At 38.8% G+C, this 12,586-nt stretch overlaps 1 protein-coding gene across 5 annotated transcripts in view; it reads left to right on the top strand.

The window, feature by feature from the left end:
* Nucleotides 1–441: 441 nt before the first annotated feature.
* LOC113526313 (bromodomain adjacent to zinc finger domain protein 2B) overlaps nucleotides 442–12,586 on the top strand; it is a 53,822-nt gene continuing 41,677 nt past the window's right edge. For 3 of the 5 annotated variants that reach the window (XM_026913257.3, XM_026913256.3, XM_026913253.3), the window contains exons 1-2: nucleotides 443–636; nucleotides 7,895–7,943. The gene's annotated coding sequence lies outside the window, so the exon portion shown is untranslated. Of the gene's footprint in view, nucleotides 637–7,894; nucleotides 7,944–12,586 lie in introns of all 5 variants that reach the window. The other 2 variants (XM_026913259.3, XM_026913254.3) reach the window with 2 other exon arrangements.

Raw genomic sequence — 12,586 nt, 5'->3', positions numbered from 1 at the left:
AGATGAGATGGCAATAAAGATCAACCTAACCTGACTAATGCGTGGGCTAACAGGTTTTTAAAATGCACGAAGGCAGTTTGAAAATAGGAATAACCAAAAGACAAAAAGCTCAAAACTGGTAGTGTTAAAGCAAGGCTGCATCCTGATAATTAAACTGATCTATTATGAATTATGAACAATTAGCCTTTCTTTCATGATCTGTATAGGAACAATGGGCATCTGAGTAGAGCAGTAATGCTCGCTCTGTTCATGAATGCCAGTATTTACTAAATGGCATGACTTTGCAGATAGGAGAGAGGATACAGCGTGTAACCTGTTATGCTGGAAGTTTGGGAGTTGTATCTTGAATAAAATGCAGGCGTTCAGACGGAAAGCGTGACGTCACGGCCGTTGGCTGAAACGGAGCAGAAGTGAACACAGTGTGAAGAGTCTCTCTTTTATCTGCACGCACGCACACGCACACACACACACACACACACACACTCTGAGACAACAGCCCTGCTCCACTCCACAGTCTGACATCTGCTCACTGGCGCGTCGCTTTTTCTAAATCAGGAAGAAACACAGATCTGAATGAAGACGCTGGAAGCTGCAGTTTAAACACAAGAGCCGAGACCTAAAGGTGAAAACAGAAAGGTGAGAGATATATATTGAGAGAGATATATTTTTTAAAGAATCATTTCAATTCTTTTTTTTTTTAAAGAAAGATATCCCCTCCACTACCAAGCTTTGGTAGCGCAGTGTGTTTGAGTGTGTATAAACTGCTGGTGTTCCAGCTGTCGTTGTTTAGTGATTGTTTACTTAACGCTTACTCCGATTAGCTCGCAGGGTCTTAATGCTAACACACACATATAAAAATCAAAAACAGGCTAAAGTGTTAACAAATACGATGACTTGTTGTTTTCAGTTTCTTTAAGATAAAGCCGGTAGCTGGCAGTAAACCAGTCAAGCCTTTCCTGAAACTTATTCAACTCTTTCTGTGGTTTTATTTCAATTGTTTGCAGCAGAGCGCTTAATTTGGAATGAAATGAGCAGGCTAACAAGGCTGGCTAATCTCCCCAGTGCGACTGACCTCTTTTGTCTAAACTCCAGACTTCATTCATGTGGCTGCTAACAACTGGGAAAGAAATAAGTCGTTGTGTTTAGAGGTAGAGGGAACAAAAACAAAATATTTATTTTAGAAGTTTCGTGCTGTTTTTTTTTATTTGTCAGCAACTCTTATGGGTTCAGAAACAAAATGCATTTAGCATAATTTTGTGTATTTATATTTACTAGCCAGTGCATTATTAACAAATGTGAGTTTTAAATCTATCTGTGTCTATCTATCTATCTATCTATCTATCTATCTGTCAAGTAAAAATGAGCTGCTATTTATCCAGCTCTTAAAGCAGCATTTGGATAATGAAAGGATTTATAGATGCAGAGCTTGTTAACGTTTGTTTGTTTGTTTGTTTTGTTTGTTTGTTTTTTTAACATTTATTGTAAACCCCATTTGCGGATACTATTCCTCCACCCCTTTTGAGTGCTTTGTCACCATGAGCCTTTCACCTTACTTGGCTTGTAACACTTACAGTCATGTTTAGGTTTTTTTTTGTTTGTTTGTTTGTTTGTTTTCCTCTTTTTTTTTTCTTTTCCACTTTTAAACCTTCCCAGAAGAGAAGTTAGGTGATGGCACCTTGTAAAGAAGCTAAAGGATATTGTGCTGATTTGAGTTTTGATTTGTTCGTGGTTCCTTTGCTTAATTTAAACTCATCACAACCGTAGAGTTTAAGTTTTAGATTTTTTTTTAATTGGAAAAAAAGAAAAATTACAGTTCATAGTGCTAACTTCATGCCTCAATCTCATTAGCATGACTGTGAAGGTGTTTAGGATTTTAGAATGAAAATAGCTTTTTAGGGATTTATATTCTCATCTTAAGCGGTAGACGTACTATCTAGTACTTATGCTACTAACTCTTGAACTACAAAGATTACTCTACTTTCTAATTTTAATCTTAGTACATGATCTTATGTCTGAGGTACAAAGTGTGTTATATGTGATCGGCTGTGTTACATGGCCAACAAGGTTGTGATTACGGCGTGGTCGAATGGAGATGGATACTGTGACATCCACGAGGGTAGGAGGAGGGGAGAGATGTTTCAACAAGCCGTTTACTTGTTCTGTCTGTTGCTGCTTATAACTTCTTGGCCCTGGTTTCCTCGTGATCTGAACGGGCATCACCTGGATAAATAGATCAGTTAATAAATAATTAAATCTTAAATATATTTGAATGTATTGCTCACTGAATTATTGAGTTATAAAATAGAGGATTTAATGTCTCATACGTTTTAAAGCCGACATTGTAATATGTAGGCTCAGCTGAGACTGAGCCTTGAAATAGGCTTAATTTCCCTGAGTCTTTTCAGCCTGCACTAACAGGCATTCTTGCGTGTGACAGAGGCTGGAGTTGTAAATGCCCTAGGTCTTTCTCTGGTGAAGAGGGTATTTCTCATCAATGGACACAGCTCAGAGGCTTTGTGCTCCTCAGCAAATTGTACAACTCGCATTACACAGAATGCCGCTCTACGGACACAACCTAACTCTATAAATTACAGTGGTAAATGAATGTACTACTGTTTTATTTAAATCTGAATCTTTCTTGACTGAGTTGTTATGTACTTTGTGGCAACATCCACAGCTCTATTATTCGCTGTTTGTTTTGTATGGAAAGGCTAATATAAGGAATGAAGCATCTGTTCTGCTGAGCGTTGTGATGTGCTGCTCGCCTCTTCTGGGAAATGCAGCTCGCCACTCTGATGCATTCACTTGACAGCTGCTTGATTCTGTGGAGATGCTTGGAAACCATTAGTGGAAATGAATTGCAACCTCCCCCTGCCTTTTTTTTTTTTTTGTTATTCCGAGGCTTGCTCCCTCACTAAGGCACACGCACACACACTCACTCTCTCAGTTTGTAGTGCAAACAAATGGCCATTGTTGCTTTTTGTGGTACAGCAGCTGAACACAAAAGAAGGTCTTGATATACTTGTTGTAGTACCTCAGCTGTAGAGAGTGAAGGAGAGAAGAGTAGAGCTGTCAGGGCTTGTTTTGTGGTTGAGATGTTTTTCAAGGAAACTATGCAATAGTTTTTCAGACAAATGAGGTTTTGATCTCACCATTCCGCTCAATATGAACTTATTAACAACAAACAGGTATAGTTGAAAGTTCACAGTGGGTTGACTTTGCATGGTTTTGTTCTGTCGGATACAGCTTAAAGAATGCCAGTTCAACCAAGGCCAATTTCCTTTCACACTGTGACACCTTTTTACCACTGCTCTTCTACACCATCATGAAAACAAATGTCATCTCTAGTAGTAAGTAGTTTTTCCCCTTTTCATAAGTAAAATTAAACGCGATGGGTCATGTGGTTATATGAAAAGAATCAAAGACAGGGTGGCGTATTGCAAAGCGGAGAGCCGGTACTATCCCAAAGTTGATTATTTTCCAATGACCGCACATGCTGAAGTGTTATACTCCTCTTATGCCACAGGAATTCAGCAGTGATTACGTCTGTGTTTCATTTAATGTTGTTGAACGTCTGTGAGACAAGTTAGTTCCTGTTACCACTTACGTTATAACCGCTATAAGCTGTTGTTCCTTCACAGTCTAAAAAAAACACAGCTTAAAAAACACAGATTAAAAAAAACACAGCTTGTCATGTTATTGTGAAAGTGCAAAGACAGAAGATGTACTAACAGTTACTGGAGACTCCTTTTCTAGATGTTAAATAAACAAATCTCCTCACAGAAACCTTCACTAACTGAGCAATTTATACGTCTTTATTAAAGTACAACATTTATTATTAGCCTTAGGTGGTATGGTGTGGCCACAAGTCCCTGTGAATTAGTTGTTACTATAGAAAAGATAACATATTTGAAGAAGCACATTAATATAAACCTGTGATTTGAATTGCAGCTAGAATTACTGTCAGAGCTACTGTTATAGAAAATTAATCATTTTCTTACCAGTCAGAATGAAGAATCCAACAGCACTAAGTAAAAGTAATTGGCTATCAGTTTATACACAATGATAAAGATTCATGTTGGAATCTAGCTTATTATTTACACAACCTAAAGAGCCTGACAGGCCAGTGGTGCAGATGGGTGTTATAAATGCCGAAGAATCAACATGATGCACAGCTTGAAAGGTCATCACATTACCTCATATTTATTCAACAATGTCTTTATTGAGAATGCTTTCAGAATAAGGAAACAGTAATGCTCTACTGCAAATTCAAGGACTGTGCTGGGTTATTTCAGATTATGAAAAATAACACCATGGCGTTTGAGCATGGTGCAGTCCCAGGGTCACAGTGACCTCAGAATGCCACACATAGAGAACCACTTTTGTGAGGCTATTCCTCTTTAAATGAGGAATATAACTTGTTCCACATCAGAGCTAATGCTTGTCAGCAGAAAAAAAAATGCAGTGTGTGTTTACCACCGTGTTCAGGTCAGCCATTACTAGGTTTTGAATGTTTGCAGTTACTCAATGTTTGTTACCAAGACCACACTCAAAGTTTGCCTTGTAATAAATGGCAATTACTAGCAATGAGAAAACAATTCATTTGGATCCTGAGGCATTACCTTTGACCATATGTGTGGCCTTTTAAAAGGAAACGTGATCGTTTTTATATAGATATCCTGAGCTTTGATGAATGAGTCATAGCCATCTTGAGATCTGGGATCATAAACTGAATCTGGACAGACGGTGGTGTGTCATATTATTTATTGTCCTTGCTCATTTCTTCCACCACGGGGTGGATTACAAAAGGTGATAGGCTTATTTTTAAAAAATGAATTGAACCCACTAGTAATTATGGAAGCATGTTCTCATTAATCAGAGCCATCACTTTTTAGAATGGAGGTTCAGGGTGGTGCAAAGCTAGGCAAAGCCCAGAAGTAAATAATTAACTGTTGATCATTTTTTTAAATTGATGTTTGTAATCAGTAGAGATTTGGCATACGTTCATGTCTAGGTCAGAGATAGGTGACACTTTCTGACTGATTGAGCAGGAGAGGTTTTATGGAGAGGTGGTTTATTAGAAATGTAATGGGGTGATTATTCTCTCCATTGTTGTCTTTTCATCTCTCATCATTCCTATCTATCTATCTATCTATCTATCTATCCTTTTGATTGGCTGTGATGTTTTGGGAGCTGAAGCAGGGTTGCTGCACTGAAGACCTCCTACTGTGTAAATGGGGGTGATGTTGGAAATGCCAGTAGTTTGGGCTGTTTGCCTGCCTGCTACCCTCCATTAGCACCCTGGAGCAGAAGAGTGTGCTGTACTCACAAGAGCTGACGGGGGGGAAAAGGGAGAAAGAGCAGTGTGTTGAGTAAGGTCTTGCATATTCATAGCCAAGGGACAGCTGCTTTCACTGGAAGCTCAGAATCTCATCATAAACCAACACACACACACACACACACACATACACAGCGCCTGCACTTTTGCAAGCAGGCCCTGTCTTTTTTATTGATCTCTCTGCATTTAAAATTTGGTCACTGCTGCCACAGAGAGTCTCCATTTTAGCTGTGTTTGCAGCTGCCGCTGCAGACAAGTGATTTTTTTTTTTTCCTTCAATGCAATATGAAACAAGTGAGGAAGGGTATGAAGAAAGCCTGTTCTTGAATGTGAGGCAATGAGCAGAAGTGCTTGGCCCATATGCAGAATGTAGTACACTACAGTTGTCAGTTTATCAGTAACATATTAATGAAGTTTTTAGGCATTTAATGACTGACTGGAGTTTCTGTTTTGCTGTACACCCTCTACACCACCCATCGATGGACAGAGGACTAAATAAATGGCCTGGATAAATGTCCAGTAACGCTGGATGTTTATGAAGGCAATTTTTTTTTCCATACTGTTTTCCAACCAAGATATACCATATGAAATATTTGAACGGACACAACGACAGACAGTTGTTTTGGTGGTTGTAATTCCTGTGGACCATTGTCATTTCCCTTAAATCACATTTTCTCAACCCTGGTCCTGGAGTACCCCTGGAACACATTTTAGTTTTTTTTTTTTTTCTTCCCTAATCTAACACCCCACTGTTAATTATCTGATTAGTTGTATTAGGTGTGTTAAACCAGGAAAAAAGCTAAAATGTAAAGTACTCCAGGACCCGGGTTGGGGTCCTTTGCCTTAAATGATCCATAGAGTCCCATGGCTGTAACATTAGCCGTCTTTGCCTGTGTGACACTTCAAAGACCTTTTAGTCAGAGGCCTAGTGGTGACCTTCTGTGCTCCCCCCCATGGCACCGAAACTGAAACGGCTGAACAGAACAGAACAGAAATAAGACTCCTGCATTATTTCATTCTCACTCTCTGTAAACTGGCTGTGGTAAACTGGCAGGAAAGGGCTGTCATGTAGGAGAGCATTTTAATGGGAGATGTTTCCTCTGTTCTTTATTGAAGCTGGTATTGATGTGCTGCTGCTGCTGGTTGTTGTGCTTTGATGGAAATCTCCTGAGCACCTCCAGGCTTGCGTGGCTCTCCAACACAAGGCACATATTTAGACCTAAATAAAGCAGGCTGCAAGGGAGTGCTAGCATCACTGATTTTTCAGAAGTGATACATTAGGCTTTAAATGCTTCCCGGGGTCGACAGCTATCACTTGGTAGAGCAAATGAGCCTTTTAACAAATCATGCTTTTTTTATTATTATTATTATTATTATTATTGTGTGTTATGAGCATCCTGACCTAATGTGCAGCCTGCAGTAATTAAGGATTGAGACTAGAGAACAACATATTGCTGAATTTCAAAAAGAAAAACCATTAAGTAAAAGAGATTATGTGTCTCAAAGCAGACCGATGTTGTGAGATGTTTCAGTCAAAGCCCTGCAGCTGTAATTATGTGCTTTGGTATCGTAACCAGTAATTTGTAAATGTCGGATGAAAGTAAATACATTAATTGTGATTCATCATTGTAATGCGATCTTTTCAAAAGCTGAGTGGTTGTAATACAAGGGTTGTACACATGAAATATAGGTTAGAAGCACAACTGCAGATTTATGAATTTGATTATAGATTTGCAGTTGATAAAATTAGGTTTGTGGGTGAGGTTTCTAATTAGCAGTGTGATCTAAAGAAAGGCAGTGTCACAATTAAGGCATTACTGTTAGTGCAACAACAAATAGCACATTGTGTGATACCTCCAGCTACTATACGTAGTGTCTGTGTGTGTGTAAATAAGGTGTAATGGTGCTCACAGGAGGGTATAAATACACCCCAGCAGTGCGGAAGCACACCCAGATGGATCTGCGTTTAATGAAAATAAGGCAAAGCTGCTGGCTCACCAGAATGTGTCAGAAGGGGAGGACAAGCTGGCAGTCGTGCTGATAACCTCCTGCCTCATCTAGAGTTGGAAAAGGCTGAGAAAGAAACAAAATTATTCTCTCAGTGGGTATTCACCACAGAAGATGTGCTTTAATCTTGGAACAGGTTTGATCTGTGTCCAGAAAACCCTGGCACCGATCAAATATTATTGCATTGTGCTCTTTTAATAATCGTAAGTGAGAGAATTAACCAAGTTTCCCCTCTTCTAACAATAAAGTAGTTCCAATGAATAATGTACTGAATGTATTACCAGAACATCTATTGTGTCTTATGTGTTACTGTATATTTGTACTTAGTACTACTGTACCAAGCCTATTGTCTTAACTATCATCTAGATACCGAATTTATAGTAATAGATCTCTCTTACTTGAATATGGTTAATTTCGGTATGCTTTGATCTTTTCACTCCTTTAGGGTGGAAGAAAATGAATGAATAACCTAGATGAGATGATCATGTTGATGTATGTGTGTGTGTGTGTGTGTGTGTGTGTGTGTGTGTGTGTGTGTGTGGTTTGCAGGTTGTGGATTACTCATGTCCCTGTACTGAAGTTCACTTCATATTAATCAGTAAGTGTCTGCTCGCTGTGTTTTTGTGTACTGCTGCTGATTTTGTGCTCCACTGTTAAAAACACATGTGCTACACAGGAAACATCTGGTTAATAATAAAAATTTTTGCTAATATTGCTTGTTAGAGGGTATTTTTATTGCTCTCTTTCTTTTCCACACTGTAATTATTTGATTTGTTCACTTTAATTGCTAGGTGATGCATCACTGCCATCACAGCAATTCACAGAATCCGTTTTTGTACTATTTTAATATTGACTTGTGTGATTAGGACTTGAAGAAGACAGCACAGCTTTACTATATTTAAATGCAGCCAACCGAAAGGTAATAATTGGGTGACGGAATCTGAAAGTACTTCTGTCTTGCACTTTGTAGCTTTCAGCAGTAGTTGTATGGCTGATTCAGTAATTAATCCTTTAATGCAGAATAGAAATATTTAAAGACATTTTTGAACAAAATATAGCAATATTCTTGACATGTATACAATTTGTACAGGTTAGGGCTATTGTAAATGGCATAGGTAAAAACAATTACAATTTAATAATAATAATAATAATAATAATAATAATAATGGCACAAACATATAATTAATTTAGTTTTGTGTACAAAGATTTAGTGTAGAATTTGTGTACAAAGTTTGCAAGGATATTCCAGAGACATGCTGCACTGGCAATGACAAATAGGGTAGATGGCAACAGAAATCAGGATAATGATTTATATTAAATTACAGTAATGCTCAAAAGAATTGGCGTGCTTATATCTTATATTTTCCTAAAAACAGCCTCAAGTGTGGACACTATGCATGAGAGGGTTAATACAGTGAGAGAGACAACAGAAGGTTAAAGAGACATCTGTGTTTTTAGAATAAAATGGTGAATGATTTCTTTATGGATTTGGAGTTTGGATCAAATTTAGAGATCAGCGGTAGGTTAAGCCTGACCTATCTATTGTCGTAAACTGCTGGAGCAGAAGTGTTCTGAATGGAGAAGTCTCTCTGACATTAGAAAGATCCCAGCACTTCTACTGTGCCTCACATGAGTAACCTGTCTATCACACACAGTAACCAAAGTTCACACTCTGCTCAACACAGACAGGAGGATAGTGGTGTGTGTGCGCATGCGTGCGTGCGTGTGTGCGTGTATTGTGGAAAGACTTGCTATTTCTCCTTTGTATAAAATACTTCTGGGTGCTTTCAGTTAGTAGTACAGCCTTAAATGTTTCACTGAGCCATGTTAGTGTGAACGTGTGCATCTTCATGTCTGTCTGTATTGTAGGTGTGTGTGTGCCACACACTGCGCGTGGTTTATTAACAGATTGCTGCCATAGTGTCATGTGTAATATAATGTGGTTGTAAATATAGCAGCTTCCTGCTTGGGAAAAGAGAAGGCGAGATAGACAGAGGAAGCAAAAAGGTACCTGGTTAGGAATAGTCATTATCTCGGCTAATTTACCTTTGCTACAGCTCAAACATCCTTGTTTTATCTCATGAAGGTAAACGCTTTTATTCAAGGTAAATCCTAGTGTGTAAAGTCTAAAGTGGAAACAGAATAAGGCAGCTGTTTGTCCATGTGTGTGACGTGGATGACATTGTCTAAAGGAGCCTATTTATAAATGACTCGTGCTTATACTGATCTGAGCTGCAGCTTCATGAGATTGGCAGAGCATGGTGCTTTTAATGCAAAACACATTATATTGTCTGAACGTGTGAAAAGAATAAAACACATCCAGAAGGTCAAAAACAGCAGGTGGCAACAGACAGGCACACTTTTTAAAGTGTATTGCATCAGCTTAGCAGGTTTTGTCATTTCATTCTGTCTTATTTTTGACACCCCTAATTTCCTCTCTTTTCTTCTACTCCACACACACACACACACACACACACACACACACACACACACACATACACTTTCGTTATAGGCTTCCATCTACTGCTCCCTGTGAGAAGATACATTAATTCTCTCTAGACTGATATACAAGTTAATCTTCAGGATGCTACTAAATGCTGTTAAAAGTGAACCTAGCTCATCCCCCATTCTCCCTTTCCAGTAATATCATTCTGGGCAGAGATGTAATGGTTCATGGAGTTGGTAGATTCTCTTCATCTAAGATGTCATGTGGGGGAGGTAGTGTCTCTTCATCCATAAAGCTTTTAGGGCAGTTCAAGGTGCTGAAGAGGTACACTTTGTCATTGTGATGTTTGGATAAAACAGAGGTGTCAGTGGATGATTGTGGAGACCCACCCCGCTGTCCTGCAGAAATGAGTGTTTTCCCTTGTTAAACTCCGAATTTAACCCCATTACATAAGGAAGAAAACACGACCAGGTGTACTGTTACAGGAAAATAATCAACAATGGCATGGTGCAAGTTACTGTTAGTTGATTAGTGTATCCCAAAGTGTTTTTCTTCTGTATTCTTCTTATACTATAGCAATTTGTCAACAATTAATTTTTTTTACTAAAAAAAAAAAAAAAAAAAAAAACACTTTTTATCAGTTCATACTTCCATTTAATGCTGTGTAACATCCATGAAATAAATTAGTTCCTGTTCTCTCTTACTTTATAGCAGTTATAAACAATCATCCACTCCCCAGCCGTTCTTTCTTTCTCTGTAAGTTAATAAGACAAAATGCAGCTTGTCATGTTACTGAGAAAGCGGAAAGCACAAAGTTTTCTTTGTCCCTTAGATGCTCCCTAGGAGGAAACCATTGCAGATTGCTGACACCCGAGACTCCTTCTTTTTATAGGTTTTTTAATTTGTTAGATAACAGCACATTTTTAAATCAATTTTGTTATTAGCTTTAGATTAGCATCTGCCATGCAAGTCCCTGTGAATGAGCTGTTACTATAGAAATGATAATGTATTTGAACAAGCACATTAATAAATTATATTCATGTCAACCTGTGACTTGATTTACAGACGGAAGCACTGACAGAGCTCATGTTATAGGAACTCAACTCCTTCTGAACAATCAGATTTGAGAATTCAAGCGTGCTGTTGTATATGGTTTGAGTCATTTGGGGGGGGAATAAGACAGAATGATGTAAGTGACTGGAGCCAGACATCACTGGTGTAAAGTCTTATAGTTCTTGTCTGTTTTGTACAGTGGCATTCATACACCCACCCACACACAGCCAGCGGTGATCCATCTCGATAACACGCTGCCTGTGAAAACTCCTGTCTGTTTGGGGACGGCCTCCCAACATGTACTCGCAACTCTCCATCCATCCTCCATGTCTCACTCTTTCTTTCTTTTCATCTCTTTCTCTTTCAGTCTCTCTGGGGTTTTCTCTCTCTCTTTCTCTTTGTCTTTTCTCTGGACAAGCTCGGAGTAGAGGGTAACTCCAAGCCTGCTGCTCCAGTGAACCCAATCCCTGTTAGCGTCTAATGAGACTGTGACTTACACAAAAGAGAAATGACCTCTGAGAGAGTGCAGTGTAGCGTTGTGTAGCCTTTGTTTAGTAGGTAGTGTGGTTTTTAACCTTTCACATACCCTCTTATTAACCATGATGCAGATTATTGTTATGAGTATGATCCAGGTATTAAAGAAAATTTAAGCGCATTATCAAAAATGTATGATTATATTTATTTATTAGAGTTATTTATCCCCGAACCAGTTGCCCTTTTTTTTAAAAATGTTTTGAATGTTACCAACAAAACTAGTTTTAATATTTAAAATAGCACAGAAACAAACATCACCTTATTAGAAGCACATTAGTGTAACAGGCATTATTTTAAAGACAGTAGTAATAAATTCACACACCCTTGGCTTCACACTCCACTGTAGGAGCAACGGGGCTAGTCTATGTTCGACCACCTTATGCAACATGTTTCGATTATGTTGGGTAGTTGTCCTAGTGATCATGGAAAAACTGCATGAGCCCGGACTGCATTGGTTCGTAGTGTGCTAAGAAGTGTAGTTGCATCTGAAAGGCTTTGTGATGCAGTAGGGACTTTCCTGAGCCTTCTGGATAATCTCTTTAGCTTGGTGCAGGTCCTTTTTTATAAGTGCTTTGTTTTGGTGAAGAGTGGGACTGAGGGTTTGACTGCAGACTTCAGGGCACTAATTACAGACTGGGTAATAAGACACCCAGCTGTGCAGCCTTATGTTAATTTACTCAAGATAAATCAGAAAGAAACAGGATGACTTCTCAGTAGAGCTTGATGTAATTCTATGTCAGTGTCAGGGTTATCTGATAAAGAAAGTTAGAGGCGTGTGTGTGGGTGTGTGGCTGGTCCCCACAAGTTAAACCGCTTTTACAAAAAAAAAAAAATTAAATTTTTTTTTATCTATATTTAAAAAAAAGAATCAAAAAGTTGTGTGTAGGAGTAGTTTGTGGCTTGTGACTCAGTATGAGGGTTGTGTAGTTTGACCGACCAGTTCAGAGGTGCCTGTATATTTTTTCCTGTGTTTTCGGTGTGCAGATGTTGAGAACGGAAACTGAATTTAGTGTTGTTTGGTTGTTACGCCCAGCTGCCTGTCTGCACCCCCAATGCAAACGCAGAGACATCCTCTTCTCTCCATGCTGACTCTGGCCTCAGACCTGCTGAAATGCTCAAAGGCCACGTCCAGCACACAGATAATGCTTTTACACACACACAGCCTGCACCTGAATCATATACAGCAAAATTCACCTTTCTTAATAAAG

The sequence above is a fragment of the Pangasianodon hypophthalmus genome, chromosome 5, assembly GCF_027358585.1.
Source record: "Pangasianodon hypophthalmus isolate fPanHyp1 chromosome 5, fPanHyp1.pri, whole genome shotgun sequence".
Lineage (NCBI taxonomy): Eukaryota > Metazoa > Chordata > Actinopteri > Siluriformes > Pangasiidae > Pangasianodon > Pangasianodon hypophthalmus.
This window is presented reverse-complemented; position numbering and strand designations above follow the sequence as displayed.